This window comes from Corvus brachyrhynchos, unplaced genomic scaffold, assembly GCF_000691975.1.
Source record: "Corvus brachyrhynchos isolate BGI_N302 unplaced genomic scaffold, ASM69197v1 scaffold36, whole genome shotgun sequence".
NCBI lineage: Eukaryota > Metazoa > Chordata > Aves > Passeriformes > Corvidae > Corvus > Corvus brachyrhynchos.
The window spans coordinates 475,921-489,345 of NW_008238441.1; the positions used below are offsets into that span (position 1 = coordinate 475,921).

The following is a 13,425-nucleotide window of genomic DNA, read 5'->3' on the forward strand; positions in this document are numbered from 1 at the left end:
CCTGCTTTGGCATCCCTTTGAGATGAAGGGTGGTTTGTTTCCAGAGACACTGGGCTGTGCTTTGTCATCCCTCCCAGTGGAGGATGGCCAAGTTTTGCAGGCAGGCACAATGGGAGTCAAGGAGTAGGGGTGTCCAGTGAACCCAGCGAAGCCTGGGATGGCTTGGATGTCATGGAAGGGGTTCGAGCCAGTGAATGTGGTGCACTGAGGGTAGACTGGGCTTTTTGTGCATGTGCAGATAAGCCTAAGCAGGTCTGACATTTCCCAAAGGCATTTGAGCTCCTGGCTCACATGCTGGTGGCTGGGAGTGCATGTGCAGATTGCTGGGTGCCCAGCTGGGACAGTTTCCCTGGCAGAAAAAGGACTTGCGTGTGGAGAAGATGAATGTATGGTAGCCTGCTCTCCAAAAATGTGCCTGAAAATGGAAAAGGGATGAAGGAATAGAGAGATGCACTAACTTTCTCTGGGACGCTTGGAAAAATTCAGTCAACTCTTATGAGTAGAGGAATACACAATACAAGGACTGGAAACTCAGGTCTCCGATAGCACAAGTTGGAGAATAAAGAACAGAGAGGATTTGGGACTCATCCTTTCCTATGTTCCCCTCTTCCGTTCTTTACATTATGTTAGTTTCTAGGTACCCACCTGTTGGAAGACTTTACATGGCCTGTGTCCCTGGCTTGCATGATGGAGTTACATTATTTTCATGCTGGCAGGGGAGTCAGCATGTACAGACATTGTGTGAATGCTCAGGTTTCTGCCCATATTTACAAAGCACCTACTTCCTTCGTGAGGCTTTTCAAAGAGTCACAGCAAGCTCCTGGTCAGGCCTTATAATGTCATTTGGCTTCTTACGTCTGCCAAAGTCACAGTTCTCTGACGAGGAATGAAAGAAAATGGCCTTAGCAGTGCTGGGTGATGGTTGGAGCCTGCACGGCACTTGCTGTGTCTATCACACAGATGGGTTTTGAATGTCATAGTGAGCATATGAAATACCTGCTTATGGCTAAGCTTTTGTGGTTGCTGTATCCTGCATTTAGATTATGGAGTTCTGGCAGACCTCTCCCTTTCAAAGTTACTAATATTAAAATGGAGTAATTCTTTATCATGTGGAGATACCCTTCTAGTTCAACTGTCAGGTGTGGCTGGGAGGCTCCAGGCACCTCTGCTGGGATGGAGGCAGTGCTGAGCCGCACCAGGGCTGGACAGGGATTGTAGGTGCCAGTGAAGTTTGGGCTGGAGATGACACTGTGGTCTATAAATTGTGGTTCTTAATGGGGAGCCTGTCTGGTTGAATCCTCTGGTGTTAATGCTGTCTGATCTTCTGGAGGGGTTGCTCCTTTAGATTAGGTGAGCATATACCAGCAGTGGGTTTTTTTCCTTTCTGGCTTCCTTTATTGCCAGGCAAGTAGCATGAATGTCATCGTACAGTGCCCTGTTGTCTGAGCTGTGAAAAGCCATTGTGTGATGTGAAAAGTCCCCAGAGATTGCATGATGTATTTTGATTTCTCCTTATAGAATTGGGAGCATGATCAGAAAGAGAAATGGGGAAGCTGCTGCCTCTGCATTCTCCCTCACCCTGGGGCAGGGTGATGACTGTGAAGTTCTCTAGGTGTATTCCAGGAGTTGGTTGTGATCTGATAAGCAACATTTGGCTCCTGTCCTGCCTGCCAAAGAGGACATCCATGTTTGTGAAGGACCCTTTATTAGCAAGCAGTGTTTGCAATACAGGAGATGACACAGAGGACTTCACAGTTTAGTTTTTTTGTTATTTCTGCCCATACTGTGTTTGCTTTCGGTGCAGCCATGCATTTCTGCAGATGTGCTGCTGAGGTTTTGCGGTCCCAGCCAGCGTACTTCAGGTAGGTCTGTGGGTGCTGGGTGTGTGCCTGGACCTGGTGGTAAAGCAGCTCTCTTGAGGTATGACAGAAAATAGTTTCTTTTTTTTTTTTTTTTCCTTGGTGAAAACAAGAGGAAGCTTTAGCAGGTAGGAGGTTGATGCCTTGCCACAAAATCGTGTTCTCACGTATCAGTGCAGTGAGGGCAAAACCACTAGCTGGACCCACCCCAGGCTGTGGGCAGCATTTACTGTCCCAGTTAGTGACAAAACCCATGTTCTCATTGGATCATGAGACATGCGAGTATTAAATTACTCTAGTCAGCTTTGTCATCAATGTTAATTGCTGGCTTTTCTAAAATAAATTCTTTTAAAAAGAAAGAGCTGGTAACAGAAGTAAACAAATTTTCAGAGAATTGAGCAGGAATCTTGTTCTATTAAAGCCACTGTGAAAGTGGACAGAAATGGAGTTATGCAAAAGATGTGCGTTTTGATGACTGGTGTGGCTGGATCGGTGAAAGGGAAATGACAAACCAACCTGATTCAGGTCACTGAGCATGTCCACACTTAACAAAATGGAGCTGGAAACAATATTTCTAATTAAACTGGGTTAAGCCATGTGTGCAACCCAGGTCTTTAAAAATGATTATATGAAACCTTGTTTTTATGCAGTCCTTTGCACATGATGTTATTTGTTTGACCTATTCAGAGAGGATGTAAAGTGCTAACAGTGGCATGATGGTGCTTTGTGCTCACCTTGCACTCATTTGATTACAGAGTAAATGGCAAATCAGAATCAGTGCAGGGGAGCCAGTCCCTAAAGGTCACTCAGTGACTAATTTCAGAACCTCTTCTTGTTAGGTATTTGTTTTTCTGTTACTCTGCTGTTACTGAATGTAATAGGTTATTTTCTTTGTGCAAACATGTCAAAAATAGGTATTTTCTGTAGGCCTCTGTGGTGCAAGGAGGAAAGGAGTTTGTCTCCTCTGATTTGCACAAAGCACACAGGAATAGAATCATCTTGGAGATGTCAGATTTGGTTGGAATGAGCTAACTGGTTAAAGCATGATTGGATGCCAGAGCAGTGCAATCCCATACACTCTGTTTTCTTAAAAAAACCTGGGTGAGCTTCTGGCTTTGGTAGTGCAAGTTCCTGCAATCTCATGTGCTCCCCTGAAGCTGAAGGTTCAGAAGGTAGAAGGCAATACAAAGCACTTGGGAGATGGCTTTTCTGGTGTGTTTTCATATGCAATTTGATTTTTTTTTAATGACGCTTCTGTTGTAAATAGAGTCCTAATTATTTAAATTTCTGTTACTTAAATTTGTGCATTGGCAATGCTGTAGAGTTTTAGTTGATCCTGCAGAATTTTCCTCTGGCACGTAATACCATATTTATCCAAAGCAGCAATAAGCTCTTGGTGGTGTATATTGGCATCTGGATGTAGATGATGGAATATGCAAAGGAGCTGCAAAAGGAAGCTTTTTGGAAACTTGTGGATGGTTAAACTTTTAAAGTAAATTTTTAAAGTGAGTACTAGATGTTAAAGCAGAAATGCTTGTTTTTAAAGTTCATATTATAGATGTAAGCCAGCAAGTTGCTGGCATTAGCTGGATGCCTTGTGGAATGTTGAGGTTGTTTTGCTGTTTTGATTTTGTCTTTCTTGACAGCCGCTGTAGATGTGATGTAGCTGGTTGGACAGGCTATTGCTGTTACAAGGTAAAGGAAGCACACAGAGTTCAGAGCTTGGAAAATGGCTTTGAGACTCAATCATGAGAAGGGTTCTGGTGCAGCTTCACTGACATTTGTGGTACCTTGGGCTAGGCCAGGGGATTTCAGTGTTTCAGTTTTGAATATTTCTATATTTGTTTCTGTGCATGCCCTTTTGTCTGTAGTACCTGGGCCCTGTTGTATTTGGTATGTAAGAAGTTCACAGTTTCCCATTGCTGCATGTGAAAGCTTCATGTGACACACCAGCTGACAAATCCTGAGTGAGGGCAATCCCGTCGAATCCCTACGCCTGTGAATGTGAATGTGTGAGTCAGAGTAGTGAGTGTTCTCTGTTTCCATCTGGCCTTTATTTGTAGTTTTATGGTGAGCCTCACTTCCTGTCAGCTGTGAACTTTGGGTGGCAGCCCTGCAGTTGCTTGTCAGAGATGCTTTTACACAAGTGGACACAATGCAGCAGTGGCTTAGGTTTATTGCTTGCCTTACAAGTGCTGGCTCAAACCTGAGAGGATCTGTGCAATTGCACCTTTTCCAACAGAGAAACCATTGAAAATACACTTTGTTTTTTCATTGTAAAGTGAGGTTTGTTTTGTTTGAGAAATTTGACTCTTTATGAGACAAATTCAGATCTAATGAACTCAACAGCAGAAATTCCTTTGGATATAGAATCATTAAGATTGTCTGGTTGACATCAGTGGAGCCAGAAGTGTGTGTGAGAACCTTAGTGTTGGGACAATTCATGATCAGCTGTTGGTGAGAAGTGCTGCAGGGAACCTCTGGGAGGTGCAGCCAGCAGTGCATGGGAGGAGGGCAGGGGGTCCCCAGCATGTGCTGGGACTCTGGTGTTGTTTCACCCACACACAGTTCACTGTGTAGTTCACTGCTTCATCTTGCCCTGTACAAAATGAACTTGGCTTGTTTAAACAGGGCAAGACAAAGAGATGAGAGTTTGAAAATCCAATAAGGCTGTTCAGTGGTTAATTTCAGGAAACTATTGGTACCTCTTGTGACCTGTTCTTCCAGTGATTCATTGCTGCTTTTTCTTCATGTGTGCTGGTAATTATGCTGAGCTGCATTGCTTAAGGCTCTGCGGTTCTTCAGCTGTAATGTGTGTTTAGCCATTTTCTTGAAGTTATTCTCCAGGGGTATTTCTTTCTTTCTTCCTCTCAAGAGCTCACTGTTCATTTCTCTCCTGCTGTGATTGACTTCAATCTCTACAAGTAATACAGAAATTGAGAAGATACAGCATTGAACAGTAACTGCTTGTAGCTGTTCAGGAACTATTACTGTGCATCTGACCTGTAGTTTGCTTGAGAGAACCTTTGCCAGCCAGGCTTCTGCTGTACAAAGCTGATTAGATCAGTTTAGAAAAAAATAACACCAAGGCTCTTCATTAATTCAGGGGGTTTTTTTGTTTTGAACTTGGAATCGCCTCTCTGTTTTAAATTCATTAGAAAAGCAAGGTATACTTCACTTGTAAGACTAATTAGAAGGGTAGTCTAGTTTCATTTTGGAGACTAACTTAATGTTGAAAGCCCTTCCAAACATTTAAGTAATTTTCCCTTGAGTTTTGTGGACCATCTGGCCAATAGGATTTTGGAAGGAAATGGGAATTGACTACTGCTGTGAGATCAGTGCCATGTAGCTCATCTCTTATAGAAATCATTCAGAAATCTGGAGTATTGTGTTTTTTCACAGACTAATTGTGTTCATTAACTCCCTTTTAATTTTTGGAGAGGATTCACCAGATAGAGCCAAATGAAAGGACACTGAGAGTAGATGCTCTTTTTTCTTCCCTCAGTTAAATGCCCTGCGAAGACTTTGGTGTGTGTGTAAAGAATATGACCTTTCCAAAAGCAAACCTCAGATCTTCTGAACTTGATGGTATTAGTCAGCAGAGTTTTTGATTTCAGGATTCACCTCAGGTGAACAGTCATAGGGAGTGTATTGGCCAAGAAATGCTGAAAGCAAGACTCTGAGACTGTAAGAGAAACCCTGTTAATGCCAGTTTTTAGTACCAGGCTGTCCTATACTGTGTGTGCTGTACACAGGCATCTGCAGAGGTGCATACCTGCATGGTATTGTGATCTGTGTGAGAAAAACACCAGCAGAATTGGAATGGAGAAGGAAATCACCCTTAAGGTTGTTGTAGCTCTGTCATCATTTAGGCTGGAACTTGCAGCTGTGTACCCTGCCTGCCTCAAAGCCTTTTTTAAAAAACCCAACAACACAGTTTTAACCTGTGCAAAGCCTTGTCCATGTTCTGTATTATATGCAAAAGAAAATTCAACTACATTACAGCTGCTGTTCACAAGAATGCTGAAGGATCTTTAAAAATTCAGTGATATAATTGCTAAGAGCTTAATGTGTGCACAAGGTTGTGTTTATGTGGGATAGGAGGCTAATAAAGCTACATTACTTAAAAAGGTAAAAGTTTACTTCTCCTAACATGAGGTTTGTAATTCCTGTGTGCGGCTTATCCTTCATAGCTTTGTAGCGATGGTGAGCCAAAAAACCTTCCTGTGAGGGATTCTTGCTCCAAAAATCTGGCCACCCATCAGCTGACCTCCTGCAGTCCAGCCCTGACTTCCTTGCATCAGGATGGGGCTGGCAGGACGCATTTAGCTGCTTGCGACCTTATCCAGCAGAGATGTGCTATGAACAGGTTTTCTCTAGCACCCTGTATTTCTGTAAATGGATGAATATGAGTCAGGCAGCAAAAATTCACTGGGGTGGAGGGATTTGTATCTCACCCCAGACTTAGCTTCTCAGCAACCCCTGTCCTGCAGAGTGAGAGCTTTCCAAAGGCTGAGACTTTCCTGAAATTGTTTATTTTTCTGGATAAATAGACTTCCGGTGCAGCAGACCTTTGCTGTCATAAATCACCACTGGGCTCCCAAGTGCTCTGTGGGACTGGCTCTGTGCCAGGGGTGTTCCAACCCTCCTGTTCAAAAAAAGAGGAGCCCTGCGGCTTCAAATACCCCATATCTCCACTGCCCTGCATCCCTACTGCCCTGTGCTGTCCTGAACACCTCACCAGCGCAGTGCTCCTAAGCCAGAACTTGCATGGGAAAAGAAAAGCCACCTGTGTTTGCAGAGTCTCTGTGCCCCTGACAGGGTTAGCAAGCCCTTATGGGGGTCCGAGGCTGGAAACTTGAGAGTGTTTCAACAAATGTGAAGGGGTGTGACAAATGCCAAAGACCAGGATGAAAAGCAAGGCTGTTGAAGCTGTTACATGTGCAAATACTGGTATTTAGGCTCAACAAAATCAGTCTTTATGTCCCAATAAGTGGAGTGTGAGGAAAATGGGATAACTGCACAACCTGTTTCTCAGACCTCTCCTCCTATTCACTGTGCTGCTGTCTGAGTTACTTGACCCACATATGGCCCCAAAATGTTGCTTTTCTTTCCTTGTTGGCAGCAATTTCCACTCAGGGGCCTTGCAGTTCCTGCTAAACTCAAGCACCTGAATGACTTTTGAACAGAGGAGAGCTGGAGCTTCAGTGTCTGTCATCCCCTCAGATGCTACTGAAGTATCACCAGATAGAAATTGGACCAAATCAAAGTCAGTGGGAGTTTGGTCCTTCACCAGGAGCAGCTCTGCCTCCAGTAACCCTGTGACCCCCAGCCAGGTTGACGCCGAGTGTGGCAGCTGAAGGTTGTTTCTCCAAGGTGCTCTGTGTGCTGCAGCTCTCAATTTCCCACTGACACCCCTAACAGGCCACCCTGGTTTTACGTGTCCTAGGAGAAGTGTTCCTGCTCTTCTTTCTTGCACATTGTTCACATTGTTCAGAAACTTTAAGTAGCAGTTGGAGATCTCAAACATCATGTCTACATGTTAGCTGAGCAAGGGGAAGCCACAGGAATGGGTGCTTCCCTCCAAATGAGCATGGAGCTGCAGAAGATTACATGGGATGTTCTGCTACAGACACCACTTATTTCAAATAAGTAGAGGACAAACCTCTTTGTATTATGGCTAGAATGGTATTTTCAAAAGAGCTTGGTGCTTTGCTTGATCTTGCTGATCACAGTGAGAATGGCCCATTTGGGAGCAGGTTTCAATATCCCAAAAGATCAGTCCCTAGTCCATTCTCATACAAGTATGCAGTAGCCTTGAGTGGTTTGTGTTTTGCATGAGGATGGTAATATGATCAAGTGAACATACTGATATTGCAAAAAATGCAGATATTCAAATATGTGTTTGTGAAAGAGATTGAATTTGTTCCTTTGTTTCATTTTCTTTTCCCACTGCTCTGCAGTCAGACACAGACAGACATTAGGCAAAGCAAACAATCTGTGTTTCCACTCATACAATGGGAGGAAATAGGAACTGAAAGGATAGAAAAAAACCCGGACAGGAAAAACTGCTTCTGGTGCCTCTTGGGTTTTACAGTTCATGAGGGTTGTGGTACAGACATTTGCAGTGGGGATGAAAAACTGTTGTTTTCCTCCAGAGATCAAGGTGATCTGATCTGGTACTGTTGAAAAGACCCTTATCTATCCCTCCCTTCTAGACAATGTGGACGTGGGTAGAATTTTAAGTGACTGGTGGAAGTTATATTTTCTAATCTCTTCTCTTGGCTAATGTGTTGCTATTTTAGTATATAGGAAGTTCTCCTATGCAACTGCCAACTTAGTTATCTTCAGTGGTATTTTGTTTTGTTTCTTTAAACATGTGTAACAAATAGGGGCCCTGAGAGAAATTCCTGATTTTCTTTTTATACGTTTTACCCCTGAAACATCTAAAACTTCATTTGGAAAAATTAATAAAACTAATATTTTCACTTTGAGTGAGTGTAAATATGTTGCCACTCCTGATATGAGGAGGGAGAAAAAATCAATAGGAGGAATAAAATGACCTGTTCTGCACAGAAATAGGATGGTGGTGTTTGCTAGGGATGGAATTTGTTTTTCACTGAATATTCAAGCCATTTTTACTATATAAATTTGATAAACTTAACAAAAAAATTTTTTTTTGAATGCAGTGTAACATTTTAGAGTTTTTAAAAAATTTTAAATCCCTTTGTAAATTGTATATATCCCTAATATTTCTTCATTAATGTAGCAGCCCTTGTCTTAAAGAGCACTGAATGTTATTAACTAACTTTCATTCTTTATATATCTATATGCAGACATATTACGGTTTAGTACTGATATTTTGCAACCCAAATCAAATGTGAAATAACATTTGACTTATTGGCATGGTCTATACCTAAAGTGATAAATTCTGGCTGACTTCTTAGAACACAACTAATCATAGTGGGGTTAAGCATATAGGAGAAAAAAAGACCAATACAACATAAACTTTGAAGAGCATGTGTTGATTATCTACAGTGTGTTACTATTTATGTTGTTCACCAATGACCAGCGGTGACAAGGGTGATATTTTGAAGTGTTTAGGTGATGTGCTTATGTTTCCCTGGCAGGAAACATTTAGGTTTGGCTCTGAAGGCAGTGTTAAGTTGGAGTCTGCCAGGCAGTCCTATTCCAACATGGGGGACTGTGCCTGGTGGTGTCTAATGTTGGATTGTCTGAGAGCAGCAAAGGACTTTTGTGTTGCCTTGTGTTGATCTCAGGAGCTGGTGCTGAGTCTGCTGTGTGCTCTTCCACCTGTTAGCACAGTTAATGGCAGCAAAGCTATCCAGAGTGTGTTAAAGGAGCATAGGGAAGAGGAAACACAGTATTTGGCTATACTGCCCAAGTGGTGTTGGATGAAACCTGGGACTGTCTGGAAATTGTGTGGCAGATGTGGGGGTGAAAGGGCAAACGTGTTGCATCCACATCAGCACTGAGGCACTGCAGCTGAATTGTGGTTTTATGGCAGTCCCTGCATCCTGCGCTGCTGGCATGAAAGCAGTCACTTTAAAGGAAAGAAGGGTGTGCTCCAGCTGGGAGATGGAGGTGAGAGCTGGCCTAGAAGTGACCTGGAACAGCTTCCGAAATCTCAGCATCTCCCAGGATGACAAAGAAGAAAAGAAATGCTCTAGGGGAATACAATTCTTTGATTTACAGTCCTGAAATACAACAGACATCCAGAGCTGATGTGACAAAAGTGCTACCAAAGCTTTTTAATATCAATCAATGTAGGCCTTCTGCAGCCTGAGTTGTGTGATTAAAAGGATGAAGCGGTAATCAAAACAATAGCTGTGTTCCCACCTGGCTGGTGTCCCAAGTTCTTTGTGGGGGGTTAGAAAAAAAAAATAAAAAGACTTTATGAAACTAGTATTCATCTGTCCAAGGTGGTTGTGGTTTGGGGGTTTTGCGGGTTTGTTTGTGTTTTTGGGGTTTTTTTAAACTATCAGAGTTGACGTGGAATACATGTCATAGCCTACAATGAAATGGATTGTTCATGAAATCCAGTGCTAGTATTCAGTGCATGACTGACCCTGAACTTTGCCTTGGGCTGCTATCTAACAAAAACAAGCTGTAAGCTCTTGATTACTTCTTCCTTGGAATATAATCCTGTCCTTTCAAGTTTTGCATTACTGCTATATTTTTAACTGAAGAGCTCCAACCACGACTACAGTGGGTTGTCTCACATGGTTGCAGTTGCTGAATTGAAACGTATGGACTACTCTTGCTGATAGAGCTCACCTAAAAACGGTCTTCTCAGGTGACACAGCCCCAGGTGTGCAAGCCCTGACCACTTGTTTACATCATGAAGACCCTGAGGGATGGCAGGATGTCTGTATGAGCAGCAAAGAGCAGCCTTTTGCTGTAGAACGGTGGCTGTGTCTAAGCTGCAGCATAGGAGCAGCATAGCTGCCGGTTTTCTGGTTTTGGGGTTCTCCTCTCTGCCATGCTGACCCACTGGGGAGCACGCTGCAGCTGCATGGGAGGCTGCTCCTGCCTGTCTGCAGTGTAAACAGGCAGAGCTTGTGTTCCCAGTGGCTCTGGGGCTGGGATTACCAAACATCGCTCGTCCCTCCTAAAGAACTGGGTCTGAGTAGAAAAGTCGTATGCGGGTGGAAAGGGAAACAGAAGGATCGTGACTTTGTTCAGGTCACGTGGAATAGGACATAGGGTTTCCTGGATTCCTATGCAGAGCATTGTTCACTCAGTTCATAATCTCTTAAAGGCTTTTCTTGTATTAGCAGGATGGAAAGGGCGGAGAGGAGAGGGGCAAAACGGTGGATACCAATCCCACAAGGCAGAGCTGGCAAGCTGCCAGTAACTCTAGGGCCGCACAGATTTACCCAAGATGGGCTCAAACTTCAGAGTTCATCAGTGTGTTTTTAACAGGAAATCTGCTTGCTTGAGTTCACTTTCAGTGAGAGCTTGCAGCGACACAGCTGTGCCTTCACCTTGCTCCCAAAGGGTGGGTGGCAGTGAGCTACATCTGTTATCCCATAAGGAATGCTTCTGGTTGAGAAAGATCTCTGGCCTACAAAGGTCCACACCTCCAACAGCCACATCTTGCTTTAAAATGCAAACCTTGAACATCCAGAGAAGGTCCCAAGAGTTAAAGTTGTGGTGTATATCAGCTTTTGGGATTACACAGGTAGGCAGCGCTGTGATGGGTCACCCAGGAGTCCCATACCCTTGTGCTAATGCTGTGAGCTGGTTGTGTCTGTGCCTGATAGCAGAGTGTGTTCGGTATGAAATGGCCCTTCAGGAGGACACAGAGGTGCAAACTGGGAAGTGTCCGGGTCTTCTGGTTTTTGGGAGGTGTCTCTGCACGCAGGCACTTGACAGCATCTCTGAAATCCCTGCTTTTTAGGGGAGAGACAAGTGAGGTGGTGCTTCTGGTTGCAGACAGGACATGGGCAAGAGCAAGGACTTCTGTGTGGTCCAACCCACCAGCTCTGTGCTGCCTTGATGTCCTGCAGCAGGTAGTCCCTGCCCTTCTCATGCACTTTTTCCTGCTGCAGTTACAAGTTACAGCTTCATCAGACAGACCCAGAAACACGTGAACATTAATGAGTGCCTGTTGACAGAAAGGAAGCCTGTGACAGGACTGCTGTGGACTGCCTTGGCGCAGCGTGCAGCACTTAGCTGGACAACTGGCTTCTGCTGTCTGGACTTGCAATTGTCCACTCCAAAACTGTCAAGTCCCAAGTGGGGAGAGAAGCTGATGGAAGCTGTTTCCCACCCCCAGGAAGAGAGATATGTGCAGGATCTAGGAGGGAAGCTGTTAAACCAAGCTCTCTGCATATGACTTGAAACCTTATAATCTCATTGGGACCTTGGGTCTCTTCTTGTAATCACAGCCCAAGCCAGGGACTGTCCAAAATTTTTATTGGAACCTAACAGGACAAGGTGTTCTACGTGACCGAACGCATAATTTTGTAAATACACTTAATTCATGTAAAGCCCCTTTATCAGCTAATAGCTGGCTGCTGATGTTGACACTCTTGTTTGATGCAAACAGAAAAGTACATATCTTGACCCTTAGTAGAGGGTGTGGATAAGTGGTTGCTTTGTCTGAGGTGAAAAGATACATACATGTCCAACAGAAATAACACTGCGCGATCTGCCCTATTCCATGTATCTCTCCCTGCAGAGATACCTGGTTGGAGCTCATCAGAACCAGATCTTTGGCATAAAGCATCTCCCACAAGTCCGGCTGCAATGAGCAGTCTGTAGATTTCAAAAATGTGTGTGCTGGCTCCAGGTTTGCTGAATGTTTCTGTAGGGACTAACTGGCAACTACAGCGGATGTTATGCGGAATTATTTTCTGGAGGAGACCAGGAATTTAGCGGGATTCAGAGCTATTGGGAGAATTTTTTCCAACTGGGTTACCTCATCAAAATGAAGGGTGGACTTCAGTTTTAGAAAGTTGTTGAGCCTCAGAATTGTGTCTAAGCTCTATATGAGCTCGATGGAGTTTGATGTTGTACTCCTGGATAGGAGTATGGGTGTTGCAAATGACTGTTGGGTGTTTTGGCTACTATGTTCGCCAGAGCTGAAACCTGCTGTTATACTGAGCATTTGGGTGAAAGATGAAACCTTTTATTAGGGCAACCAGCCCACAGACCATTCCAGCCTTCTGGCCAGTTTCTGGGGAAATGTGCAGTGGAGGATCTTGAATCACAACAGGCTGAACTCTAATGATCTGGAGAGGATGGGCAGTGGCAGAGTGAACAGAGGGCTGGGAGGGCAATGCCTCTCCTTCTTCTTCCCATTTCAGATTAAATTAAAAAGGATGAACTACCGCATGTCTGTCACAAGAAGTGAGTGAATCAGTTGATCTCGTTAGGTTGTGAAACAGTTAAAACAGCCAGTTTGCTCCTAGAAGCTTTAAAGAAAATCAAAACACCACTTTTCTCAAGACAATTCACACATGCTCAACTTGTGGCTTCAGCAGAAGCAGCACTGTGAGAGTTTCCATGAACTCTGGCTAACCTCTGAGATTTATTGATAAACGAAAAAAATAAGGGACCAGCACTGAAACCTTGCCTTGCTAAGGCATTACTCTCTATCTCTTAACAAGAAGCGCAGGGCTGGGTTCAGGATGTTTACTGCTTTTAGAGGTGTTAAGGAAAATTAACTCAAAACAGTTTAAAAGACCAATATTGAGAAATCTGTGACTTTTGTTCTGAACTGCCAGCACAGTCATAGTCTGTGACTTAATGCAAGAGCAAGATTGAGCTGTGCATCTTAGTTAACAGGGACACATTTTTTGAGCAAAGGTGAATCACAACCCACAAAGCAAAAGGACTTGCTGTTTTCTTTCCCATAAGTACTAATAAGTTTCCAAACCTTTTTGAGGGGGATTTAGTATTCACATTTATAGTGGTAAGAGTAAGTGAGAGCAGCAGGTTTTGCATACAGTGGAAATAACTGTGGCAGCAAAATAACCAGTATCTGTTATACAGAGGGACAATTTGACCAGGAGTTATGCTTCAAAACCAGGACTGA

General features: G+C 43.7%; 1 protein-coding gene across 5 annotated transcripts in view; it reads left to right on the forward strand.

Annotated features, from left to right (window-relative positions):
* The window catches only part of NRK (Nik related kinase), an 86,970-nt gene that overhangs the window by 9,640 nt on the left and 63,905 nt on the right, over nt 1-13,425 (forward strand). The gene's annotated exons all lie outside the window — the stretch shown is intronic.